Genomic DNA, 23,926 nt, shown 5'->3' with positions numbered 1-23,926 from the left:
TGTGGTTTACATGTAATAAAATATTAAGAACAAAAGAAAGCCACTAGCATGCTGTGCACTTCGGGCAATAAGGATATCGTCAATCATTGCAAAGAGGGTTTATCAGTTACAGGAGCTTTCAAAGTTTTTTTTTTTTTTTGTCAGGCAGGAGAGAGAGCGTTAACGAAGGGAAGAGTTAGCTTAATATGTTTATTATGCACCTCATACCCATCCTGTGAGCGGTAGTCAAAGATATTACCGATATTACTATGGTCCAAGTCGGACCGAAACGTCGTCGTAAGCTTCTCTTTTATGTGCGGGTTATTTGTGTATCGTTCCAGTCACGGTATTGTGCCTTTTTTGTTATTTACATAATGGGTCCAGGGACTGGGCCCCAAAGTTTTGATAACTGAACAAGTTATAAAGGTAATGAACCATTTACACGTCTACACCTGATCACAATTACGAGTTATTAATGCCTCTCACAACTATTGGATCACTATGACATGGCCTTGGATGCACTGGAAGAAAATCAGAATGCAGCTGTTCTTCCCAACTACCTGGTGCAGCTGTTCTTCCCAACTACCTGGTGCAGCTGTTCTTCCCGACTACCTGGTGCAGCTGTTCTTCCCGACTACCTGGTGCAGCTGTTCTTCCCAACTACCTGGTGCAGCTGTTCTTCCCGACTACCTGGTGCAGCTGTTCTTCCCGACTACCTGGTGCAGCTGTTCTTCCCGACTACCTGGTGCAGCTGTTCTTCCCGACTACCTGGTGCAGCTGTTCTTCCCAACTACCTGGTGCAGCTGTTCTTCCCAACTACCTGGTGCAGCTGTTCTTCCCAACTACCTGGTGCAGCTGTTCTTCCCAACTACCTGGTGCAGCTGTTCTTCCCAACTACCTGGTGCAGCTGTTCTTCCCAACTACCTGGTGCAGCTGTTCTTCCCAACTACCTGGTGCAGCTGTTCTTCCCAACTACCTGGTGCAGCTGTTCTTCCCAACTACCTGGTGCAGCTGTTCTTCCCAACTACCTGGTGCAGCTGTTCTTCCCAACTACCTGGTGCAGCTGTTCTTCCCAACTACCTGGTGCAGCTGTTCTTCCCAACTACCTGGTGCAGCTGTTCTTCCCAACTACCTGGTGCAGCTGTTCTTCCCAACTACCTGGTGCAGCTGTTCTTCCCAACTACCTGGTGCAGCTGTTCTTCCCAACTACCTGGTGCAGCTGTTCTTCCCAACTACCTGGTGCAGCTGTTCTTCCCAACTACCTGGTGCAGCTGTTCTTCCCAACTACCTGGTGCAGCTGTTCTTCCCAACTACCTGGTGCAGCTGTTCTTCCCAACTACCTGGTGCAGCTGTTCTTCCCAACTACCTGGTGCAGCTGTTCTTCCCAACTACCTGGTGCAGCTGTTCTTCCCAACTACCTGGTGCAGCTGTTCTTCCCAACTACCTGGTGCAGCTGTTCTTCCCAACTACCTGGTGCAGCTGTTCTTCCCAACTACCTGGTGCAGCTGTTCTTCCCAACTACCTGGTGCAGCTGTTCTTCCCAACTACCTGGTGCAGCTGTTCTTCCCAACTACCTGGTGCAGCTGTTCTTCCCAACTACCTGGTGCAGCTGTTCTTCCCAACTACCTGGTGCAGCTGTTCTTCCCAACTACCTGGTGCAGCTGTTCTTCCCAACTACCTGGTGCAGCTGTTCTTCCCAACTACCTGGTGCAGCTGTTCTTCCCAACTACCTGGTGCAGCTGTTCTTCCCAACTACCTGGTGCAGCTGTTCTTCCCGACTACCTGGTGCAGCTGTTCTTCCCAACTACCTGGTGCAGCTGTTCTTCCCAACTACCTGGTGCAGCTGTTCTTCCCGACTACCTGGTGCAGCTGTTCTTCCCAACTACCTGGTGCAGCTGTTCTTCCCAACTACCTGCTGTTTCATTTATTCCTGCTGTAATAAAAGGGATAGTAACGGTTCCAGGTTGTAGTAATGGATGGCTGGTGGTAGTGGATGGTGACGGTGGAGGCTGGGGATTGGGTGGAGGTGGTTGTGGTGTGGTAGGAGAGTGAAGACGAGATAGAAGGAGGACGAGGCAGGAGGACGAGGGCGAGACAGGAGGGCTATGGGGGGAGGCTGATGCAGCAGGGAGGGAGGGAGGGAGGGCTGGGGGGGAGACATAAAGACAGTCTTGTCAAGGGTGAGAGCACCTCTGTGCTACCGTGTTCTTCCTCAGACCTCCACCCCCATCATCCCTTCTCACCCTGGGGTCATCCACCTACCTACCTACAACCAAGCTTCCTCTTCCCCTCATCTACCTTTGTACATCCTTCTAGGCCTCCCTCTCATCTACACTGGCTGTTACTTCGCATACCCCCTGGTTCATCTCCCACACCCTTGTGATCAGGGTGGGGGGTCTAGCCCTTTCAACACCTCCCCCACCACGGTTTCTTAACCCACCATTAAAACTCTCCTCTCCCATCCCCTCCCCATCTGGGTAATGTCAACAGACCGTAAGATGCGTCCTCACACATCCCCAACTCTGGCACTTAATTATGCCAAATACAAATCTCTAATTCCCCGTTCGGCCAATTAGCTTTGCCTCATAAACACCACCTTACTTAAAATTAAAAATACAGATGCCAGGTCCTTAATAACCAAGCCGTACATCTAGTTTAAACCTTAAATACGTTTGTGTTTACTGCACTTAGTTATCCATAGTTAATTATTACTATATAAGGGCACGATTGGGCCCCGGATGAGTCTCGTTACTTGAAAGATTGAGTTGGATGTAGTTTCTAGATGCATTAATCTATTAAGACTAATTTTCCATGTTAATGCAGAAAACTGCTTTTTCCCTAGTTAACCTGTTTTAATCAACAGAAACAAAAAATTAATACACCAACAGTGTGCGGCTACTTTACTGTACATAAACCATACGACGGGCGTGAATAGAACCCGCGATCAGAGAATCTCAAAGCTCCAGACCGTCGCGCTAGCCACGGTCTGGAGTTTTGAGACTCTGATCGCGGGTTCTATTCCCACCCGTCGTATGCTTTGTTTGCAATCGCGTCATTACGATTTCGTGCGTCAAGTTACTGTACATGAATTCCAGTGTGGGAACAATAGCTGATTTCCCACTACATTCCATCGCATGCGAGGTAACGTGTGTCAGACCGAGGTGGGGGTACTTTAGTACCCCATTTAAATAAGAGTTCAGTAGCTACGACAACTTCAAGAACTTGACCCCTTCAGGGCTAACCTGTGACAAGCTTCTACCCTCGCAGAGTGGCCAAGTTTCCTTGTTTACTACCCGTTCAACCAGACTGTTGTTGCTGGCGGTCAGGCATGCATAGTGTAGATGCTAAGTTAGATGATGACCTTATCAAGAGATACTGTACGTAATTTTCAAAGATTATATATCCTCCCATCCCCTTCCCCGTGAGATTAAATGTTCAATTTTCTTGTTTAATTTGCTTACCCTCCCTTACGTAACTAACTACCACCCTGTCTTAACCCTCCCATGCTCCGTAATTATGTTCTCTAGTGATACAAGATATAGGTACAACATTTGGCTCATAACAAAATGGACCCGAGTTCGCCCAATATTCCTGGGCGAGTACATACAGTACTCGCAAAAGAATATTAATTTTTAAAGGGGTGGATGGAAAGCCAGTAGAAGGCCCCGGTTAGACGACCAGAAGCTCCAGTGGCGGGTCATCATAAGACTTACACCCGCGTCAGGAAACGCTTGTCCTGTTTCCTGACGAGTCTTACCTAGCCTAAGCTACTGTTTCCTCACTGACATTTCCGTAAATTATAACCCACAACTCCCACGGTTCTTACCAAACAACAGTTAGTCCCTCCAAACAGATAGCTGTAGCACCAGGGGGGTCTGTCTGTCTGTCTGTGTCTGTCTGTGTCTGTCTGTCTGTCTGTCTGTCTCTGTCTGTCTCTGTCTGTCTCTGTCTGTCTCTCTCTCTCTCTCTGTCTCTCTCTCTCTCTCTCTCTCTCTCTCTCTCTCTCTCTCTCTCTCTCTCTCTCTCTCTCTCTCTCTCTCTCTCTCTGTCTCTCTCTCTCTGTCTCTCTCTGTCTCTCTCTCTCTCTGTCTCTCTGTCTCTCTGTCTCTCTGTCTCTCTGTCTCTCTGTCTCTCTGTCTCTCTCTCTCTCTCTCTCTCTCTCTCTCTCTCTCTCTCTCTCTCTCTCTCTCACCTAGCCAAGCACGTAAAGAAACTAGAGAAAGTGCAAAGGTTTGCAACAAGACTAGTCCCAGAGCTAAGAGGTATGTCCTACGAGGAGAGGTTAATGGAAATCGACCTGACGACACTGGAGGACAGGAGAGATAGGGGGGACATGATAACGACATACAAAATACTGAGAGGAATTGACAAGGTGGACAAAGACAGGATGTTCCAGAGGTTGGACACAGTAACAAGGGGACACAGTTGGAAGCTGAAGACACAGATGAATCACAGGGATGTTAGGAAGTATTTCTTCAGCCACAGAGTAGTCAGTAAGTGGAATAGTTTGGGAAGCGATGTAGTGGAGGTTACCTGGAGGTTATTCCGGGGATCAACGCCCCCGCGGCCCGGTCCATGACCAGGCCTCCCGATGGATCAGGGCCTGATCAACTAGGCTGTTACTGCTGGCCGCACGCAGTCCAACGTACGAGCCACAGCCCGGCTGATCCGGCACTGACTTTAGGTATCTGTCCAGCTCCCCTAATGCTTGATGGGAGGCTGTTGAACAGTTTTGGGCCCCGGACACTTATGGTGTTTTCTCTTAGTGTACCAATGGCGCCCCTACTTTTTATTGGGGGCATTTTGCATCGCCTGCCCAGTCTTTTACTTTCGAAGGGAGTGATTTCTGTGTGCAGATTTGGAGGCAGGATCCATACATAGCTTTAAGCAGAGGTATGATAAAGCTCACGGCTCAGGGAGAGTCACCTAGTAGCGATCAGTGAAGAGGCGGGGCCAGGAGCTCGGACTCGACCCCCGCAACCTCAACTAGGTGAGTACACACACACACACACACACACACACACACACACACACACACACACACACACACACACACACACACACACAGGACAGGAGAGATAGGGGAGGACATGATAACGACATAAAATACTGAGCGGAATTGACAAGGTGGACAGACAATGTTCCAGAGATGGGACACAGCAACAAGGGAGGACAGATGGAAGTTGAAGACTCAGATGAATCACAGAGATGTTACGAAGTATTTTTTCAAGTCACAGTAGTCGGGAAGTGAAATAGTTTGGGAAGCGATGTAGTGGAGGCAGGATCCATTCATAGCTTTAAGAAGAGGTATGATAAAGCTCATGGTGCAGGGAGTGAGACCCCGTAGCGGCCAGTGAAGAGGCGGGGCCAGGAGCTGTGAATCGACCCCTGCAACCACAACTAGGCGAGTACAACTAAGAGTGTATACACTCAAACACGCGCATAAACACACACAAACACCGGGTGCATCTGAGGCGCACATCAACCAAATAACTGCTGCAACACACGGGCGCCTGGCAAACCTAAGAACAGCATTCCGACATCTTAATAAGGAATCATTCAGGACCCTGTACACTGTACGTTAGGCCCATATTGGGGTATGCAGCGCCAGTTTAGAACCCACACCTAGCTAAGCATGTAAGGAAACTAGAGAAAGTACAAAGGTTTGCAATAAGACTAATTCCGGAGCTAAGGGGTATGTCCGACGAGGAGAGGAAATCGTCCTGACGACACGAAGACAGGAGAGAGGGGGGAGGGGATGATAACGACATACAAAATACTGAGAGGAATCGACATGGTGGACAGAGTATGTTCCAGAGATGGAACACAGCAACAAAGGGACACAGTTGGAAGTTGAAGACTCAGATGAATCACAGGGATGTTAAGAAGTATTTCTTCAGTCACAGAGCTGTAAGGAAGTGGAAAAGTCTGGGAAGTGATGTAGTGGAGGCAGGATCCATACATAGCTTTAAGCTCATGGAGCGGGAAGTGTGACCGAGTAGCGACCAGTGAAGAGGCGGGGCCAGGAGCTTGGACTCGACCCCTGCAACCTCAACTAGGCGAGTACAACTGAGTGTATACACACACACACACACACACACACACACACACACACACACACACACACACACACACACACACACACACACACACGTTTCACCAATCCAAACATTTCATTTTATGGCCGAGGAAACTTAAAACAATCACAAAATATTGTTAAATGTTCATTAAGTACTATAAGACAACTTCGTAACACCTTATAACCTATCTTAATGATCAGTGATCAGTGCACCTATGACGAGGTAAAGGAAAAAGGAGAGAGAAAAGTCGGAGAAAGGGAACAGAAGAGGGGAAAGGGGAGGGAAAGAAAATGAGGAGAGAGATAAGGGAGGACAGAGAAGGGAAAAGGGATAACAGAAATGAGGAGATTTGAAGGAAAGAGTAAGAGGGGAAAGAAAATAGTAAAATGTGAGTGAAGAGATACTAGATTGGCAGGAAAGGGAGGGAGGACCTCCCTCCCACCTTTCCCCTGTGGCTGCGCAACTAAAACACGACTTCCTTGAAGCAAGAATCATCATCGTTCACCAGCATCAAGATGCCCGAGAAGGGAGCGATAATCTTAATTAAGATTGCTGCTATGTACATGGTGACCAGCGAGCACGGCCTCACTATGTACCTTGCACAAGTGCACTGAAAGACGACCCGGGCACCGAGCAACACTTGTGAAAGCTCAATCCTGAGCGAAACTTCTTCAGCGGCTACAGTTACAGCATGGATTAAATACTAAGGGCGGATCATCACCAGAATAGCTCGACCCGTGGCTATAAATAGGTAATTAAAAAGAGGTAATTACAGAGCAGTAGTGTCACGGCTGTCAGTGCCTCAGTTAATCTGAAGAGAATTTGAACGCGAGCATTTTTATATAACGAATCGTTTCTATGTAAACCAAAACACGGCTTCAGAAAAGGTTGCTCCACTTAACATGCGTTCAAGAGGACATACTCCAAATAATTACGAGGGTTAAAAACCCAGGATAACCTAAGAAAGTCAAGCAGTTAGGTCCTTCAGGATGCGATCGACAGCAGTTTACTAATACTCAAGTATCTATTAACTAAATGAACAAGAACAGATGTTAAGAGACTTGCCCATACGTCCTGCTTCGCCAAGAATCGAACCCGAGGTTTCTCAGCTGCGAGATAAACGCTTTACCACACAGCCTGCTTATATGGCATTTGACACGTACATCAAGACTGATTTATTCCAAGGTAGCCGGTATCTCACCCTAAAATGTACTGGAAATCCGCCTGCCGCCGCCCAGTTCGTCTACGAGTGGACGGTTATCCGGCGCCGAGGGTCAAGCGTTCGCACAAGCCTCGGATTGATGGCTTCAATTACGGGTGAGTGAGGGGCACCGGTGGAGCCAACAAGCGCACTTCTATGACCCGAGTGCTTTACTTGTTTGTTCTCACGCAACGGGGCCTCGCTTGAGGGGCACCGACTCATAATATTTAACTCCATCCCTCTCCCCACCCCTTAAAACTCAGCCTCACTAACACCCCGTTAACGAACCCACATACAACCCTTACTCATTCCCACACATCACCTTAACGAACTCGCACAACTCATTCCCACACGCATCTTAACTCACCCCTCCCTCCCCACACACACACACATATATACAAAAAACTTAACTTCCCAGAAAGTAGCATATATACATATTTGTTTACTAGGCTTGCATGAGAGCAGGTTGTAACGTTCTGGGCGCATGGGTAGGTCGGTCAGCGAGGGAAACTTCACTGACGTTTTTACAGTGAGACGAGTCCAGCGATGTGTGGGTCCCAAGGTATCCTATTTCAAGGGAAAAATGCCAGGTATGAAACCCAGAGAACATGACCTTACCTACAGCCACCTCACTGACGCACTTCCATAGATTTTTTTTATCATCTTGTACCTGGAGGAGGCTTGTATACGGATGCTTTTTACCAACACTTCAATATTTCAGCACATTTTGCATTGACCAAATGTATTTTTTTTTCGAGACTGCACCCCAGTTATGACCATTTTTTGTAAGTAGTAATAAGATATCATTTTTGAAGTGTTCCTTACTGTAATTCCTTGAAGTAATTGTAAAATATGAAATGACACACATTTGTCTAATGATGTAATAATGTTCAATAGGGTCTGATAGAGCCTACTGTGACCTCTGCAATCCAGACATCTGCACTACCGTTGACACGTTGAGCTTCGAGTGCACAAACTAGCCTCTCAGGCGGCACAATAACAACTTCCAACAGGTGTCGGGGGTAGTGTTATACAAGACCGAGTACTTTCTTACACAGGGTATGTCATTCCAGAAGGACTGGATTTTTCTAACACTTTTTTTTTGTCCTGGGTGCGCGGGTAGGTTGTCAGGGGTTACTTATAGTCGCGACCCGTTCCTAGGCTAGGTCTCCACCCTGTTGGCCTGATCATTCAGGCTGTTGGTGCGTGCCGCCCGCAGCGCAACGTATGCTCCATACCCCGGTTGATCAGGAATTGATTCAAGAAACCTGGTCCCATATGCGACTGAGAGTCGAATGATCACACCGAGAGGAAAGTAAGAGGGTAGGCATATAAGGGCGACAGAGGGAGGGAAGAGAGGAGGATGCAGAGGGAATGATGAGGAAAAGAGAAGGGGTTACTGAGGAAGGGAAGGAATAAGGTGACAATGGTAAAAGGGGATAAACCAATAAGTAAAGACATAGGAACCCTTACACAAGGCTACCTGAGGTTCAGTCCTCAACCAGAACTCCCAGTGGGTCAAGTCCAGATCAACCTGGCTGTTACTACTGATATGACATTGACTTTATAAGGTCTAGAGAATCAGGGAGAATAACAGGAATGCTCCACCTCACACAAATCACAGACTTCTTTACAAAACAGAACTCAATCAACACACCAAACTGATCATACAAAGGATCATCAGGAAAGAGAATAACCAATACTAGGATCTGCATGAGGCTGTCATCTGCTGAGGACGCGGTTAACCTCCAAGAAGATATAAACAAAGTTTTCCAGTGGGCAACGGTAAACAATATGATGTTCAATGAGGACAAATTCCAACTACTCCGTTATGGAAAACTGGAGGAGATAATAACTAGAACAGAGTATACTACTGACTCCGGCCATACAATAGAGCGGAAAAATAATGTAAGGGACCTGGGAGTAGTAATGTCTGAGGATCTCACTTTCAAGGATCACAACAGTGCCACGATCGCACGTGCAAAGAAAATGATAGGATGGATAATGAGAACTTTCAAAACGAGAGATGCCAAGCCCATGATGATCCTTTTCAAATCACTTGTTCTCTCTAGGCTGGAATACTGCTGTACATTAACATCTCCATACAAAGCAGGTGAAATCGCAGATCTAGAGAGTGTACAGAGATCCTTTACTGCACGTATAAGTTCTGTCAAGCACCTTAACTACTGGGAACGCTTGGAAGCACTTGACTTGTACTCGTTGGAACGCAGGAGGGAGAGATATATCATAATCTACACTTGGAAAATCTTGGAAGGAATGGTCCCAAATCTGCACACAGAAATCACTCCCTACGAAAGTAAAAGACTGGGCAGGCGATGCAAAATGCCGCCAATAAAAAGTAGGGGCGCCATTGGTACACTAAGAGAAAACACCATAAGTGTCCGGGGCCCAAAACTGTTCAACAGACTCCCATCAAGCATTAGGGGAATTGCCAATAAACCCCTGGCTGCCTTCAAGAGAGAGCTGGACAGATACCTAAAGTCAGTGCCGGATCAGCCGGGCTGTGGCTCGTACGTCGGACCGCGTGCGGCCAGCAGTAACAGCCTAGTTGATCAGGCCCTGATCCATCGGGAGGCCTGGTCGTGGACCGGGCCGCGGGGGCGTTGATCCCCGGAATAACCTCCAGGTAACCTCCAGGTAATAGAAATGCTTCACGTATAAGAATCGAGTAATCTGAGGCTGAAGGTATTACTCGCAAATGCGATATTATGCGAGGCTTTGACAACGTTGTCAATACGAGATCGCATTACACTGACTTTTGAGTTTTTCCAACGTGTCAGTATGTTTTACTGTTTCCACACTTGTCAGGTGTAAACGACGTCACAAAACGAGAAGAAACGCGAGTCAATAATTTGAAGCTAAACAGGTAAAAGTTTATGAAGGAAGCAATGCACAAATAACCTGCACATAGAAGAGAAGCTTACCATGACGTTTCGGTCCGACTTCGACCATTTACAATCACACTGACTTGAAAATGGTCACAAATTGGACCGAAACGTCGTCACAAGCGTCTCTCGTATGTGCGGGTTATTTGTGTATTGTTCCAGTCACGGTGTTGTGCCTTTTCGTTCTTTAACGAGGCAATATTTAAGGGGAGATAAGGAGAGAGAGGTAAGCATGGTGACTGATGACGGAGTCAACAAGTCTTCAACTTGGGACTAGACAGGCACGTAAGGCAGAACATTACGTGTCTTTATTGCCAAACAACTTAAAACAGGCTTGCTCTGCATGACGTTTACAATCAGGCAAGAAAGATACAGCATTGCCAATATCAGTAAACAATACAAGTTACATAAATTAAACTTCAATAATCAAAATTAAAGATATCTAAGAAAACCATTTAAGTATGGGCCAGTAGGCCTGCTGTAGTGTTCTTTCTTATGTTCTTATGAAGAGAATGGCCTAACATGTCTGGAGGGCGTGTAAACAATACCAAGGAAAGGAAACCAGTCATGAAAACGCAAAGTACAATGAAGAATTTCAACAAGTATACATAATTATGAAGCGTAGCCTAGGAGTCTCCTTGGTGTCACACCAGATTATATTTTATTCCTCGGGCAGTGTCTGCCTTCCCTACAGGTTTCACGCTTCCCGATAAATATACCAAAAATTATAAGCATGAGCCTGAAATGGTAAGGCGGGGAACCACAGAAGAATGCGAGAAAAAACAGAAGAATGCGAGAAACACGTGAATGTGAGAAGAAAACACTAGCAAACACATAGGAAGTTTTACAACACATGAAAACCTGCAACAAACCCACAAGTGTGCACACACATGCAACAATCCCAAAATATTGTACACACACCTGCAACAAACCCACAGGTGTGTGTACATACTTGTGGGTTTGTTGCTGTTGTGTACAGGTTTATTGCAACAAACCCACAAGTGTACGCACGCGTACACAAATCTATGCCTACTTCTGCAGCAGACCCACAAGTGTGTCCCCTCCTGCAGCAGACCCACAAGTGTGTCCCCTCCTGCAGCAGACCCACAAGTGTGTCCCCTCCTGCAGCAGACCCACAAGTGTGTCCCCTCCTGCAGCAGACCCACAAGTGTGTCCCCTCCTGCAGCAGACCCACAAGTGTGTCCCCTCCTGCAGCAGACCCACAAGTGTGCACACTCCTGCAGCAGACCCACAAGTGTGCACACTCCTGCAGCAGACCCACAAGTGTGCACACTCCTGCAGCAGACCCACAAGTGTGCACACTCCTGCAGCAGACCCACAAGTGTGCACACTCCTGCAGCAGACCCACAAGTGTGCACACTCCTGCAGCAGACCCACAAGTGTGCACACTCCTGCAGCAGACCCACAAGTGTGCACACTCCTGCAGCAGACCCACAAGTGTGCACACTCCTGCAGCAGACCCACAAGTGTGCACACTCCTGCAGCAGACCCACAAGTGTGCACACTCCTGCAGCAGACCCACAAGTGTGCACACTCCTGCAGCAGACCCACAAGTGTGCACACTCCTGCAGCAGACCCACAAGTGTGCACACTCCTGCAGCAGACCCACAAGTGTGCACACTCCTGCAGCAGACCCACAAGTGTGCACACTCCTGCAGCAGACCCACAAGTGTGCACACTCCTGCAGCAGACCCACAAGTGTGCACACTCCTGCAGCAGACCCACAAGTGTGCACACTCCTGCAGCAGACCCACAAGTGTGCACACTCCTGCAGCAGACCCACAAGTGTGCACACTCCTGCAGCAGACCCACAAGTGTGCACACTCCTGCAGCAGACCCACAAGTGTGCACACTCCTGCAGCAGACCCACAAGTGTGCACACTCCTGCAGCAGACCCACAAGTGTGCACACTCCTGCAGCAGACCCACAAGTGTGCACACTCCTGCAGCAGACCCACAAGTGTGCACACTCCTGCAGCAGACCCACAAGTGTGCACACTCCTGCAGCAGACCCACAAGTGTGCACACTCCTGCAGCAGACCCACAAGTGTGCACACTCCTGCAGCAGACCCACAAGTGTGCACACTCCTGCAGCAGACCCACAAGTGTGCACACTCCTGCAGCAGACCCACAAGTGTACACACACTCCTGCTGCAGACCCACTAAGTACACGAACCTACCCAGGGACCACAGGAACACTGATCCCGCGATGATGTGCGTAAACCACTCCTACAGCTCCTCTACACACACACACACACACACACACACACACACACACACACACACACACACACACACACACACACACACACACACACACACACACACACACACACAGCAACTCATCACCAGTTTAACAAGCCTGGGAGAATCTCACAATTCACCTCGGTACACAAATAACCCGCATATACGAGAAAAACATCACGACGTTTCGGTTAGACTTGGACAATTAACCAGTTTCTCCCATCTGCAGGGTATTTGTGTATTGTTCCAGTCACGGTATTGTGCCTTTGTGTTCTTCACCTTGGTACTCAACTCACAGGAGCCCACAGTGTACAGACTTGTGAGAGCCATCGAGTGTGGAGGCTCGGGGCTGGGAAGAGCACTGCGAGGACGCAACAAGACCCGACGCACGAGAGGCAGTGCTGCCGCCTCAACACCACACAGTCAACTGACACTGGCACTACTTACCTGTGTCACGCCAAGGAAGCGACCAAGAAGGTCCACAGGGCCAGAAACATGCCAGAAAGCATAACAGCGAGGAGTGAATGATGCGAGAAAACATTTTCAATAATAATTTATATGCAAAAAAACTGCGAACAAGCAATGCAAGATGCAAAACAATCATGAGGGAGGAGTTGATCTTTCAACTCTCCAATGGTTGTTTTGCATTTATTATTATATTCATGAGGAAGTGTTCGACCTATGAAATGGAAGGAAATCATATTATATTCAAAGGTAAAATACATCTAATTCCCTTACTAGCATCTGTCAGTTGTAACGAGAAGCAGTAAATAGAGGGTAGGAAAGGAGTCGAGGAGTAGAACCAGAGAGCAATAAGTAAGTCACAAGAGCTGCGAGAGGCGCAACAGGTGAGAGCTCTCAAGGTCACCACGCACGTCAAGTCTGCTGCAGGCGGCGCTGCCGCCGCCAGAGTAAGAGTAGGATGCTGACGCCTCCGCTGCAGGAGAATTTTAATGAATTCCATGAGGGAATGCGAAAGCAGCAGGAGTCAACAATGCCTTGGGAAAGGGCGCGGTCAGAGGAGGCTGGTGGTGCCATCACCCCTTCCTGCCGCCTCCAGGTCACCCTCCTCTCTACACTTCTCATTCGTTGCTTCTCTGGGATCAGACTTATAATTTACAACAGTAGCAGCTACTAAATTACCTCTCAGTGATGTCGGAAAACTAGAAAAACAAATTCTAACACGTCTCCTGCCAAATATTTTAGACAGCAATAAAGGTTCACACCATCAAAGGTGTTGAGGAGATGTAGGGAAGGTTAAGTTAGGTTAACTTAGGTTAGGCTGTCAGGAAACAAAAAAGATTAACGTTTCCTGACGTGGCTCTTTAGTTATATAGCCCACAGCTTGATCTTTTGGTCATCTGACCGAGTCCTTCCACTGGCATACCGGTCAACTCCTTTAAAAATTATGGTTACGATTATAACCACTGAGTTTTCATTGTTCTTTATATACATGTACATACATAGTACAAAACGCACACGTACGCACGCGCGCACACAAGCCATGGAACGTTACCAACTGCTATCATTAAGAGCACAGATTTGTGTTTGAAATGTTTTCAGTGAACATCATATGATGGTCGAAGCAGGTTCAAGTGCATCATGCAACAAGCTGTGCAATAATGAATGTGCCTGGATGCTAGTGAAAGATTACTGATCCATTCCTCCCCTTGCTTCAAAACGCGTCTCCTCCTACTACTGAGCAGACTGTCCTCCCCTTCCTCATCCCCTTCCCTCCCCAACAGAAATTCTGGCGCAGTCCCTGGGTGTAACTAAATGGTTATAAATGACCACAATTTTTCAAGGGGTGGACCGGTAAGCCAGCGGAAGGCTTCGGTCAGATGACCAAAAGCTCCAACGGCGGGTCATCATCTCACTAAGACCCATGTCAGGAAACACTTATCCTGTTTCCTGACTAACCTTACCTAACCTAACCCTGGGTGTAGCACAATTCTCATAACTATACAAAACAATAAGCCAAAGGGATAATCGCACCATCTAAATGGAAGAGAAGAGCATCACCACCTACAACCACAAACTTGACCTAATGTTTTGTTTAGCCAGATGGACGCGTACCCTTCACCATAACACAAGAGATAAACCCTGATCCCGGACACTTTCTCATGTGTTCTCTACTTGTAATAAATGTGCAGTGCACCAACGGTCCACTTCATCACTATAAATATAAGTTTGCTGAGAGCACACTCACACTCGTGCATAGTAACTAAAGATATAATACACTTAGGTGTGTATCTGTACACAATTTTTTATAGTAACGGTTTATATCTGATACTTTGGTGAAGTCCCCAGATCACGCTGCCTTGTTGCTAACCTGATCGATTATGCTGTTAGTATCCGCCACCCGCAGTCCAACATATGCACCACAAGCGGTTGGTCAGGAACTGTTCTGAGGAATTTGTCGAGTTCCATCTTAAAGATAGCTAGAGGTTTGTTGGTAAACCCCCTTATGCATGAAGAAAGGTGTTCGAGTCGTGGTTCACTTAACGAGTTCTTTCAGTATACTATCGCTGTCCTGCTTTTCATTGGAGGTATCCTGCACCGTCTAAGCCTCTTGTGCTCATAAGTAGTATTTCTTACAAATCCACACATACATTTAATAATTAAAAATATAGCTTGCCAATGTTCTGACGTGTAGTATACGATGAAATGCTGTCAGGGGCCCAAAATGTCGGAACACTTTATATGAGGATTTCACATTATCTTTGCGCCGCCATCTTCATCTCGTGAACATAATATTCCATCCAGATAAATGGTTAAAAATTTGTTAGTCTCTGCCAGATTTTAAATGCTCAATATCCGACTACTGCTTCAAAAAAACGATAAAAGAACACCTGAATATGATGTAGTACAGTTACTTTCATTTTTCAGGGGGGAGAGGGGGGGAGGCACTTTCACGGTCCTATTAAATTTAATGTAAATGTAAGGTGATAGAATACAAAATGCCAATTGTAACCAATGTAGCCTATTCATCCAGAGTGCCAGAGTGCTTAATCTGGCAAAAATACTTGAGCATAAACAGGTGCCCGAAATGCATTACTTACTAGTTAGTCTTTCTTTTGCGCCTACCAATATTTTATTACACGGAAACATTATTTTATACAGCATAGAGAAATAAAAATTTGTATTTGTATTAAATATCACAATTTTGTAGGACTCCAATGGAAATAAGTCACTTTTTTGGGTGGGTTATCCTGGGTAATTTACACATTTATGTATGATAATTTGTGTAACTATTGTCATGTACCCATACCTCAATAAACTTACATAAAACTTTATTTGCATGAAATTCCACAGCCACTTAAAACAACGGATGTAGCCCCACTCCATAAAGGTGGCGGCAAAGCATTAGCTAAGAACTATAGACCAATAGCTCTGACGTCCCACATTATAAAAATCTTTGAAAGTGTGCTAAGAAGCATGATTGCAAACTACCTGGACTCCCAAAAACTGCACAATCCAGGGCAACATGGGTTCAGGGTAGGTCGCTCCTGCCTCTCACAACTACTGGATCACTATGATATGGTCTTGGATGCACTGGCAGAAAAACTGAATGCAGATGTAATATACAGACTTTGCAAAAGCGTTTGACAAGTGCAATCATGGCGTAATAACGCACAAAATACGTGCTAAAGGAATAACTGGCAAAGTGGGGAGATGGATCTTCAACTTCTTAACCAATCGAACACAAAGAGTAGTGGTCAACAGAGTTAAATCGGAAGCTGCCATAGTGAAAACCTCTGTTTCACAAGGCATAGTACTCGCCCCCATCCTGTTTCTCATCCTCATATCTGACAGACAGAGACATGTAATCCACAGTACCGTGTCATCCTTTGCAGACGATACCAAGGATCTGCACGAGAGACTCATCTATTGAGGACACGGTTAACCTCCAAGATGATATAAACCAAGTTTTCCAGTGGGCAACAGACAACAATATGATGTTCAATGAGGACAAATTCCAACTACTCCGTTATGGAAAACTGGAGGAGATAATAACTAGAACAGTGTATACTACAAACTCTGGCCATACAATAGAGCGGAAAATAATGTAAAGGACCTGGGAGTGGTAATGTCTGAGAATCTCACTTTCAAGGATCACAACAGTGCCACGATCACAAGTGCAAAGAAAATGATAGGATGGATAATGAGAAAGTTCGAAAACAAGAGATGCCAAGCCAATTTATAATGGTCCTTTTCAAATAACTTGTTCTCTCTAGGCTGGAATACTGCTGTACATTAACATCTCCATTCAAAGCAGGTGAAACTGCAGATCTAGAGAGTGTACAGTGAACCTTTACTGCACGTATAAGTTCTGTCAAGCACCTCAACTACTGGGAACGCTTGAAAGCACTTGACTTGTACTCGCTGGAACGCAGGAGAGAGAGATGCATCATAATCTACACTTGGAAAATCCTGGAAGGAATGGCCCCAAATCTGCACACAGAAATCACTCCCCACAAAAGTAAAAGACTGGGCAAGCGATACAAAATGCCCCCAATTATAAGTAGGGGCGCCATTGGTACACTAAGAGAAAACACCGTAAGTGTCCGGGGTCCAAGACTGTTCAACAGCCTCCCACCAAGCACAAGGGGAATTACCAATAGGCCCCTGGCTGCCTTCAAGAGGGAGCTGGATAGATACTTAAAGTCGGTGCCGGATCAGCCGGGCTGTGGTTGGTACACTCGACTACGTGCGGCTAGCAGTAACAGCCTGGTTGATCAGGCCCTGATCCACCGGTAGGCCTGGTCGTGGACCGGGCCGCGGGGGCGTTGACCCCCGGAATACCCTCCAGGTAGACTCCGGGCAGGTAGACCTTATCTAAATAAGCTTACAAAGGTACCACAGTGTCCGGCCAGGCAGGTAGTGGCTGGTTCCCACTACCAGTTGGGTGTACTTGCTTCGGCAGTACATATACTAAAATTGGAACGATACAGAGAAGATTAGCATGGCCCCTGCGCAAGGATGACACGCAAAATCGTGAAGCGTTCCACATTTTGGGCCGCAACAGTTTTGTTTCATCGTATGACACATCAAAACAAACCGGAAATTTTGTATCTTTTTGTGAATTTGTACAAGTGCGTCACACTAGCCCTCAGCCCGAGGTGCGCGAGGTTCGAGTCCACCTTGTACCATTTTTTTTTTTTTTTTTAATAATTAATCTCAGCAGAGACTAAATTTATGATTTTTTTTGGGGGAGGGGAGGGGTTATCCTAGGTAATTTACATACATGTTACTTATATATGATCATTCGTGTAATGTACTTGTGTACCTGTACCAAAGGACACCAATGGAAATGAGTCACTATCTGACTTTTTGGAGTTTCCTAGGCTCTTTACATATATGCTGCTGTGTATGATAATCTATATGACTGTATTTGTGTTAACCTGAATAAACTTAATTACCTACTTATTAAATTACACACGTATACACAAGTACAATTATCATATAATGTAATTTACCTAGGATAACCCATAAAAGTCAAAGTGACTTATTTCCATTCCGAAACCAAGTTTTATTTATACGTATATGAGAGGCATATGGGTAGCAATCCCGTTGGAAGAGGTGGCCCCGGGGGACTTGTCTCCAGTGTTATTTTTGGTTTAGAAAGACACGTAAGCAAACACTATGACATATTTATTTGAAAACGTTTCGGTCCTGGGACCTTGATCACTTCTAACATGTTAGAAATAGGATAGTTGATGAGTGGAACAGTCTACCAAGTTGGGTTATTGAGGCTAGGACTTTGGGTAGTTTCAAATTTAGGTTGGATAAGTACATGAGTGGGAGGGGTTGGATTTGAGTGGGACTTGCACATCAGAGCTTGGTATAAACCTTGGTAATAAATACCGACAAGTTGGTTTAGAAAGACACGTAAGCAAACACTATGACATATTTATTAGAAAACGTTTCGGTCCTGGGACCTTGATCACTTCTAACATACATGTATGGAAATATAAACACAAATGCAATATAATGTGATCCTTTATTGACAACGTTTCACCCACACAGTGGGCTTTCTCAAGTCACACACGGATCTACCTGGGGTTGGAAGGTACAAGAGTATTTATAGTCAGAATGTTGAGGTCAGGTGAAGAATGCTGCATCTGATGATCCACCGGGTGGGGTTATAGAGTCTTGGGTAGCTTGGCAGGGGTATTGGACAAGTTGTAGACCTTCTGCAGTGTTCTATGTTCTTATGTGGGATAGCGATGAAGAAGTTTCTTGGCGAGTGGTTCAGCTATGCTATAGAAGCCATTGTTCTGGTTGAAATTGTTCGTTGTAGAGATAAGCGATGATTCCAGGATTCTTCTGTATTGAGTGTTGTCTTCTGTGGCTATAAGTCTTGAGTTTCTGTAGTTAATTAAATGGTTGTGTGAATTGCGATGCTGTACACAGGCATTCCTTGTATCGTCAGTCCTGCTTGCATATTGGTGTTCTGAAATGCGTGTTTGGAGGTCTCTTGATGTTTCGCCCACATATAATTTGTTGCAGTCATTACAAGGAATTATGTATACCCCTGCAGAGGATGGAGGCTTGTCCTGTCTACTACTGGTGATGTCCTTGATGGTCGTGGTTGTGGAGGTAGATACTTGGAATGATGTTTTGGCAAAGATGTTGGAAACATGTTTGGCAATGGAGTTGTTGGGGAGGACTATGTATCTCTTCTCGGCAGTGTCTTCTCTGGGTGTGTTGAAGATGTTTAATGCCCGCCGTCTGCAGTCTCTGATGAAGTGACTAGGATAGTGGAGTTTGGAAAATACTTGTTCAATTATAGTGCATTCTTCCTCAAGGAACTCATTGCTGCAGATTCTGAGTGCACGTAGGAAGAAGCCTATAATCACACCACGTTTGGTTTTGGTGTCGTGGTGAGAGTAGAAGTGGAGAAGATCGTTTTGGTTGGTGGGTTTTCGATAGACTTTAAAACGAAGTTCGTGGTCAGCTTTGCAGAGCAGAACATCAAGGAAAGGAAGAGTGTTGTCGACTTCTTCTTCAAGTGTGAACTGGATTGAAGGCTCGACCTGGTTGAGCTTGTCTTGGAGAGCTTGAACGTTGAAGCGTTTAGGAGTTATGAGGAGAATGTCGTCAACATAACGGAGCCAGGTGACAGACGAAGGAATAATGGTGGAGAAACGTTCGGCTTCTAGATGTTCCATGTATAAGTTCGCCAGGACTGCACTGAGTGGCGAACCCATGGGTAGTCCAAAAGTCTGCTGAAAGAGGTGATTTTCGAAGGAGAAACACGTAAAGCCAACACATAGTTCAACAAGGTCGATGAAATCGCTGGCTGGAATGGGAAGATCAAGTGAATCGTCAATTTTCCTGCGTAAGAGATCGATGGCTTGTGTAGTAGGTACTTTGGTGAATAGGGAAGTCACGTCAAGGCTGGAAAGTTTCTTGTTCCTGATGTTGATGTTGCGAATGCGATTAAGAAGATCACCCGAGTGTTTGAGATGTGCTGGACTGATAGTGCCCAAGAGTTTAGAGAGGTGTTTGGCGAGAATTCCTGAGAGCTGGTGGGGAGCACTGCCTATTCCCGAGGATATGGGCCTCAGTGGGATACCAGGCTTGTGAGTCTTTGGCAGGCCATACATTCTGGCAGGTCTGGGGTTGCTGGGCATGGTGTGCAGAAGTTTCTTCCCTTGTTCTGAGCCCCTCAGAATGCGGCGAGTCCTTTGAAGAAAAGTTTTAGTAAGGTTGTCCACTTGGTTAGTTGTGAGAGGTTTGTAGGTATCTGGGTCATTAAGTAGATTGAGCATTTTGTTCCTGTAATCGTCAGTGTTCATGATAACAACACCACCTCCTTTATCAGCGGTGGTGACCCTGATGGTCGTGTCTTCTGCTAAACCTTTGAGTGCATTGATGTAACGTCGAGGTATGACTGGGGAGCTGTGTGTTGAGATGGCTGCTGAGATGATGCCTTGAAGATAGCCTTTTTGGAAGTCGGAGTCATTGTGTCTGTAGTTTTTGGCGATGAAATTGAGGTCTTGTTTTGGTTTCGTAATTCCTGTTGCGAATTTGAGGCCTAAGCTGAGGGCTTCAGTTTCTGTGGTTGACAGTGGACGAGATGAAAGATTTTGAATAATTTCAGGTCTTCCTAAACTTTTCCAATTACTATTATCGCAGAGTGTTTGTAGTTTTCTAGTAAGTCTGATCTTCTGTTGAACATTCGCTGTGGTAACTCTGCTGCGAATGATTTCGGCGGTGCGTCTGTTCATGTTGCCCCGGAGTGTTGTGCCTAGTGTTCTGGCTTGGAGAAAAGCTTCCTTTGTAGCATTGTTTAAGTCATCTGCACACTCTTCAAGGTAGGTCCGAGCTGTAGCGGAGAAAGGTGGTTTGATGTTGGCAATTTGAGGAGGTGTGGATCTTGGTAAGACCATTTCTTGGATGCAATCACGAAGAAAATTGTGTCTGTTGCGAAGTGAGTAAGCCTTTAGAAGAAGGTCCAGGTATTCTCTGTGTGAAGGATCCATTTCTACTGCAGTGTTTGACACGATGGTAATAAATGGTATAAAATACCGACAACACTCAATACAGAAGAATCCTGGAATCATCGCTTATCTCTACAACGAACAATTTCAACCAGAACAATGGCTTCTATAGCATAGCTGAACCACTCGCCAAGAAACTTCTTCATCGCTATCCCACATAAGAACATAGAACACTGCAGAAGGTCTACAACTTGTCCAATACCCCTGCCAAGCTACCCAAGACTCTATAACCCCACCCGGTGGATCATCAGATGCAGCATTCTTCACCTGACCTCAACATTCTGACTATAAATACTCTTGTACCTTCCAACCCCAGGTAGATCCGTGTGTGACTTGAGAAAGCCCACTGTGTGGGTGAAACGTTGTCAATAAAGGATCACATTATATTGCATTTGTGTTTATATTTCCATTGTGTCGGTATTTTATACCATTTATTACCAACATACATGTATGTATAATGTTCGCCAAGACCGTAGTCCTGGCACGGGTCTCAATCTTGCGATGACCCGTCTGTTCTAACATACAGAGGTAGAAAGGCATTATATATATAGGCGGAGAGTGAGGTGTGACGCACATGACCTGAGGAATGTCATAAGAACATAAGAATGGAGGAACACTGTAGAAGGCCTACTGGCCCATGCGAGGCAGGTCCTTATCAAAACAACCTCTGCCTATGATGAGGACGGGTAGACGTTGAAATCATGTGACTCCTGTGTTGTTGGGTTGGTGGTTACCTGGAGGTTATTCCGGGGATCAACGCCCCCGCGGCCCGGTCCACGACCAGGCCTCCCGATGGATCAGGGCCTGATCAACTAGGCTGTTACTGCTGGCCGCACGCAGTCCGACGTACGAGCCACAGCCCGGCTGATCCGGCACTGACTTTAGGTATCTGTCCAGCTCTCTCTTGAAGGCAGCCAGGGGTTTATTGGCAATTCCCCTAATGCTTGATGGGAGGCTGTTGAACAGTTTTGGGCCCCGGACACTTATGGTGTTTTCTCTTAGTGTACCAATGGCGCCCCTACTTTTTATTGGCGGCATTTTGCATCGCCTGCCCAGTCTTTTACTTTCGTAGGGAGTGATTTCTGTGTGCAGATTTGGGACCATTCCTTCCAAGATTTTCCAAGTGTAGATTATGATATATCTCTCCCTCCTGCTTAAGTATCATGTATGCCAATGTTTTTGAAATTTTGTAGTTTCCAGTGTTGCGTTCTATAGTGTCGGTGACGGCGATTAGTGAGGCTTCTAGGCACCGTCGGCGTCTGAGGTCTGGTTCAGAGCTTATTTCTTCAGTAGCATTGAATAAAGATATCCAGATGTTGCACATGTGTCTTAACTTTCACATTGAAAATTGGGTTGGTCAAATGTTTGTTATTGGGATGAATTGTAAAGGACCTGCCTAGTATGGGCCAACAGGCCTGCTGCAGTGTTCCTCCTTTCTTATGTTCTTATGACCGAAACGTTTTCAAATAAATATGTCATAGTGTTTGCTTACGTGTCTTTCTAAACCAACTTGTCGGTATTTATTACCAAGGTTTATATCAGTGTTATTTTTATTTGGGGGCTAATAAAATTTTGGGAGGCTTCCCCCCCCCCCATTTGGCAAACCACTAGACATCAGATACAGTGGATATATTTTTAGCCAATATTTCATTGAAGATGCCGGTTCTTGATCCAAGTTATTGGGGTTGCCCTCTCCTTGAATTAAACATAATGACAACCCATCGACTAGTCGTATGGAGCCACACCAAATTATATTTGTAGTGGCTATTTAATACATTACAGAAATTGTTACACGTTACCTATATTACATGCTAGTAATATTACTGGCATGTAATATTACATATACAGTATCTACACGAGTTACATGGTGTCCGGCCAGGCAGGTAGTGGCTGGTTCCCACTACCAGTTGGGTGTACTTGCTTCGGCAGTACATATACTAAAATTGGAACGATACAGAGAAGATTAGCATGGCCCCTGCGCAAGGATGACACGCAAAATCGTGAAGCGTTCCACATTTTGGGCCGCAACAGTTTTGTTTCATCGTATGCGATACATCAGACTACACTGTGAAGCTTGTATCATTTAAAAATATGTTAATTTGTAAGAGAGCGTCCCTCAGCCATTCCCTGCTAGTCCGGGTTCAAGTCTATACCGGGCATAACTTTTTTTTTTATTTTTAATTTAAAAGTCTTAAGAGCCTGCACTGTACAGATACTTTTTACTCAACACTAATATCTCACTAATAAAAAAATATATGCATATTCGCCTGAAAATCAATTTTTTTTATTATAATTGTTTGCTCAGCATATACGACCTTCATACAAGAAAGTTTGTGTACGAATGTAATTTAGGAAGTTAATTAAAAGCTTCAGTTCTACTAGATAATATGCTGTTTCAATCCTAATAATTAAATTTGATTAAATGAAATCTCCAGAAAAAATTTTCCCAAATTTATTAACAAAATAAGAAGAACAGAGTCGCTGCAATATCTTAGTCTCCTCTTCACTGCAATAACGTTTTCTTTTGCAACGAGTCCAGCATAGTAATATTTCACGGGAAACTCTCCAATTTCTCCCCACTGACATGGGGATTGGCCTAGAAGGGCTCTTGATTCAAAGCTTGGCCTAGTCCCTTACATTATAGACTAGAGGATCGGCCTATTCCCTTACGATTGCTAGCGCACTCACCTCTCACACTGAGGTCAGTGGTTCGATCCCCGGCACGGGTGGAAATGGACGTGTTTCCTTAAGACACCTGCTGCCCATGTTCACCTATCAGTAAAACTGTTACCTGTGTGTTAGTCGACTGGTGTGGGTTACATTCTGGTAAAAAAACAACCTAATTTGCCCGAAATGCTCTGCATAACAAGCGGCTTTCTATATAGTAGTATCTCATTTATGTCAGCTAGGCCTGTAAGTAAGTTTATTCAGGTATACACAAATACAGTTACATAGAATTATCATACATAGCAGCATATGTGTAGAG

At 45.6% G+C, this 23,926-nt stretch overlaps 1 protein-coding gene and 2 non-coding genes across 13 annotated transcripts in view; 2 read left to right on the top strand and 1 right to left on the bottom strand.

The window, feature by feature from the left end:
* BicC (protein bicaudal C) overlaps positions 1-23,926 on the bottom strand; it is a 133,762-nt gene that overhangs the window by 73,651 nt on the left and 36,185 nt on the right. For 2 of the 11 annotated variants that reach the window (XM_070098146.1, XM_070098152.1), the window contains exon 1: positions 12,727-12,872. The exons of 7 other annotated variants lie outside the window; for them this stretch is intronic. The gene's annotated coding sequence lies outside the window, so the exon portion shown is untranslated. Of the gene's footprint in view, positions 1-12,709; positions 12,873-23,926 lie in introns of those variants that run through there. 2 more of the 11 variants (XM_070098148.1, XM_070098149.1) reach the window with 2 other exon arrangements.
* LOC128699535 (U6 spliceosomal RNA) lies at positions 17,342-17,448 on the top strand. The gene has a single exon (XR_011393724.1). It is a non-coding gene; the product is annotated as a U6 spliceosomal RNA (small nuclear RNA).
* On the top strand, positions 22,854-22,960 carry LOC128699534 (U6 spliceosomal RNA). Its single transcript, XR_008408617.1, has one exon. It is a non-coding gene; the product is annotated as a U6 spliceosomal RNA (small nuclear RNA).

The sequence above is a fragment of the Cherax quadricarinatus genome, chromosome 61 (assembly GCF_038502225.1).
Source record: "Cherax quadricarinatus isolate ZL_2023a chromosome 61, ASM3850222v1, whole genome shotgun sequence".
Classification (NCBI taxonomy): Eukaryota; Metazoa; Arthropoda; class Malacostraca; order Decapoda; family Parastacidae; genus Cherax; species Cherax quadricarinatus.
This window is presented reverse-complemented; position numbering and strand designations above follow the sequence as displayed.